A 4,656-nucleotide genomic window follows, 5' to 3' on the forward strand; every position below is an offset into this window, starting at 1 on the left:
GCTTGAGCCACCGCGCCCGGCCTGTATTTTCAACTAGAACTTCTATCTAGCTGTATTTTGACAATTAACCAATTTATCTTTGTCTTTGCCCTCCCCAGTTTCCCTTCCCAGCCTCTTCTAATGACCATTCTATATCTCCATGAGATCTACTATTTTACCTCCCACATATGAGTGAGAATATGTAATATTTGTCTTTCTATCCCTGGATCATTTCACTTAGCATAATGTCCTCCAGTTCCATCTATGCTGTTGCGTATGACGGGATCTCATTCTTGTATGGCTGAATAGTACTTGATTGTGTATGTGTACTGCATTTTCTTTATCCATTCATCCATTGATGGACACTTAAGTTGATTCCCTATCTTGGCTATTGTGAATAGTGCTGCAGTAAACATGGGAGTGCAGATATCTCGCCAGTATGCTGATTCCTTTCTAGGGATGTATACCTAGCAGTGGAGATTGCTGGATCATATGGTAGTTCTACAGATAAAGACACTTTTAAAACAATTTCAATACCTGCCAGGTGCGATGGCTCACACCTGTAATCCCAGCACTTTGGGAGGCCAAGGCAGGTGAGTCACCTGAGGTCAGGGTTATGAGACCAGCCTGGCCAACATGGCGAAACTCCATCTCTGCTAAAAATACAAAAATTAGCTGGGTGTGGTGGCATGTGCCTGTAATCCCAGCTACTCCGGAGGCTGAGGCAAGAGAATCGCTTGAACCAGGAGGCAGACGCAGTGAGCTGAGATCATGCTACTGCACTCCAGTCTGGGTGACAGAGTAAGACAGAGTGTCTCAAAAAAAAAAAAGAGATAATAAAACAATTATAATACCTTTATTATAACTGACAAAATTAACAGTAATTTCTTATTGGCTAATATTCAACCCATATCCAGTTTTTCCTAATTGTCTCAAAAATGTTCTAAACAACGTTCACAAATTACATTTGTTTGATATGTCTATTTTATTTTATCTTATTTTGTTTTATTTTTGAGATAGAGTCTTGCTCTGTCACCCAGGCTGGAGTGCAGTGGTACTATCTCGGCTCACTACAATCTCCGCCTCACGGGTTCAAGCGATTCTGCCGTGTCAGCTCATGCCACCACACTTGGCTAATTTCTGTATTTTTAGTAGAAATGGGTTTTCGCCATGTTGGCCAGGCTGGTCTTGAACTCTTGACCTCAGGTGATCCACCAGCCTTGGCCTCCCAAAGTGCTGGGATTATAGGCATGAGCCACTGCTCCCGGCTGATATATCTATTTTAGTTTACAAAATGGTGCGACCACTTTGGAAAGCAGTCTGGCAGTTCCTCAGAAGGTTTAACGTAGAGTTACCGTATGACTCAGTAATTTTACTGCTAGGTATACACCCAAGAGAAATGAAAAACGTTTTTTTTTTTTCAATCATATTCTAAACAAGGTTCACAAATTGCATTTGCTTGATATTTCTATTTTAGTTTATAACACTTTCTTCTCTCTCTGTCTCTTCCTGAGACAGGGTCTCTGTTGCTTGGGCTGGAGTGCAGTGGCGTGATCATAACTCACGTAACCTTGAACTAGACTCAAGCAATCCTCCCACCTCAGCCTCCTGAAGAGCTGGGACTACAGGCATATACCACCATACCCAGCTAATTTTTAAAAATTATTTTGAAGAGATGGGGTCTTGCTGTGTTGCCCAGGCTGGTCTTAACTCCTGGCTTCAAGTGATCTCCCCACTCAGCCTACCAAAATGTTGGGATTACAAGCATGAGCCACCACACCTAGCCTCTCTCTTTTTGTATGCCATCTTTTTTTTGGCTGAAGGCTGGGTCATTTGGCCTGTAGGATTTCTCACATTCTGGATTTGACTGACTGTATCCATACTGTATTGTTCTTGTTCCTCTAGCCTCCATATTTTTTATAAACTAGTAGTTAGATCTAGAAGCTTGATTAGGTTTAGGTTCAATTATTTTGGCAAGATTATTCATAGGCAGCAGCATGTACTTCTCATTGCATCACATTTGGAGGACTGTAATGTCTGGATGTCCCACATTTAGTGATGTTAAAATTATTCAGTGGGTTCTGGTATTATCATATGATCTATCACAGAATTCCCACTGAACCTGTCACTTAATAGTTTTAGCAGCCATTAATAATTGTTGCCTTATTGGACCAGGTAACATGATTAAGTGCAATTTGCCTAACTCATAACTTTTTATTTCCAAAAACTATAGGTTTTGACCTTGTTAGCCATTCCAGTTGCTTTCAAATAGAAGAATTATAGTTTTGAAGCTTGTTTAGTTAATAATTTTTTAAAATAAAAAAGAACTCCTAGGCACTTCATGTGTACAATATAAACTATAATTTTAGTAGACATTTTAGTTGTGATATTCCTTATTCGTTTTCTTTTTTTGAGATGGAGTTTCGTCCTGTCACCTAGGCTGGAGTGCAGTGGCATGATCTCGGCTCACTGCAATCTCCACTTCCTGGGTTCAAGCGATTCTCCTGCCTCAGCTCCTGAGTAGCTGGGATTACAGGCATGCACTACCATGCCCAGCTAATTTTTTGTATTTTTAGTAGAGACAGGTTTCACCGTGTTAGCCAGGCTGCTCTCCATCTCCTGACCTTGTGATCCACACGCTTCGGCCTCCCAAAGTGCTGGGATTACAGGCATGTGAGATTGAGTCTCGCTCTGTTGGCCAGACTGGAATGCAGCAGTGTGATCTCAGCTGACTGCAACCTCCACCTCCTGGGCTCCAGCGGTTTTCCTGCCTCAGCCTCCCAAGTAGCTGGGACTACAGATGTGTGCCACCACATACAGCTAATTTTTGTATTTTTAGTAGAGATGGGGTTTCACCATGTTGGTTAGGCTGGTCTCAAACTCTTGGCCTCAAGGAATCCTCCTGCCTCAGCTTCCCAAAGTGCTAGGATTATAGGTGTCAGCCACTGCGCCTGGCCCCTCATTCTTTTATCTCTCCCTCACCTCACATTATCTACAGACACTAACTCAAAATGGATCAAAGACCAAAATATAAGAGGTAGAATCATAAACTTAGGAGGGATAGGTATAAATGTTTGTGACTTCAGATTAGGCAATAGATTTTTAGATATAACACCAAAGGTACAACAACAAAATAAAAAGTAGATAAATTGGACTTCATCAAAATTTAAAATGTGTGCAGTACAAAAGACTCCATCAAGACAGTGAAAAGACAACTCACAGAAAAGTAGAAAATATTAGCAAGTCATATCCCATAAGGGACGTGTATGTAGAATATACAAAGAACTTTTACAACTCAATGAAAAAAACAGCCAAAAAACAAAACAAAATAGCCAGGCACAGTGGCTGGCATCTGTAATCCCAGCTACTCGGGAGGCTAAGTTGGGAGCATCACTTGTTCCCAGGAGTTTGAGGCTGCAGTGAGCCATGATCACACCACTGCTGTACTCCAGCCTGGGTGACAGAGTGAGATCCCAACTCTAAAAATAAAAAAACAAAGAAACAACCAAAATTTTAAAATGGGCCAAACAATTTGAGCAGACATTTGGCCAAAGAAGATATAAAAATGGCCGATAAGTACATGAATCATTAGCCATCAGGTAAATGCAAATCAAAATAGCAAGATTACATTTCATACCCACTAGCTTGGCTATCATCAAAAGAACAGTAAATGTTAATGAGGGTGTGGAGAAACTGGAACCTTCATGCACGGCTGGTGGGAATGCAAAATGATGCAGCCGCTTTGGAAAGCAGTCTGGCAGTTCCCCAAAAGGTTTAGCGTGGATTTACCAAACGACTCAATAATTTTACTACTAGGTATATATCCAAGGGAAATGAAAACGTGTCCATACGAAAACTTGTACACAAAGGTTCATAGCAACATTCATCATAATACCCAAAAAGTGGAAACAACCCAAATGTCCATTACCTGGTGAGGGGATAAAGTGTGGGACTCATATAGCCATATAATAGACTATCTTCAGCCATAAAAGGGAATGAAGCACTGATATATGCCACGACATGGATGAACCTCAAAAACATGTGCTGAGGGAAAGAAGCTGGTCACAAGAGGCCACATATTGTATGATTCCATTTATATTAAATTTCCAGAATAGGCAAATCTATAGAGACAGAAAGTAGACTAGTGGTTGCTTGAACTGGGTGGGAGGTGGGGGAGCAGGTGGCAGAGAAATAGGGAGTGACTGCTAACGGGTATGAAATTTCATTTTGCAGTAATGAAAATGTTCTAAAATTGATTGTAGTGATGGTTGCACAACTTTACCATTGAATTATACACTTCAAATGAGTGAGTTATATGGTATGTTAATTCTATCTTAACAAAGCTATTAATATTTCAGGAAAAGAAGTTTGGGGATGAAAATTAAAGCAGTTTACTCAGGGATACGCTGCTCTGCTGTTAGGACTAGAATTTGGTTCATTGATTTTGTCAGTACTTCTTCCAATCCAAAAGTTATCTTTCCTACCAAATACTCTGATTCTGTGGCTGAACGAACTCCAAGTCCTAAACGCTGAGTCTTGCTTCACCAAATAAAGCTGAGATTTTTAGAGAGAAAAAAATTCTCTTTAAGCCAGTTGAAGTGCAACTCAACACAGTAAGGCTGTAAGACTGACAAGGACAGTCACAGAGGCCTTTTTAGTGTTGGCACAGCATAAAGG

This window comes from Colobus angolensis, unplaced genomic scaffold (assembly GCF_000951035.1).
Source record: "Colobus angolensis palliatus isolate OR3802 unplaced genomic scaffold, Cang.pa_1.0 Scaffold24, whole genome shotgun sequence".
NCBI lineage: Eukaryota > Metazoa > Chordata > Mammalia > Primates > Cercopithecidae > Colobus > Colobus angolensis.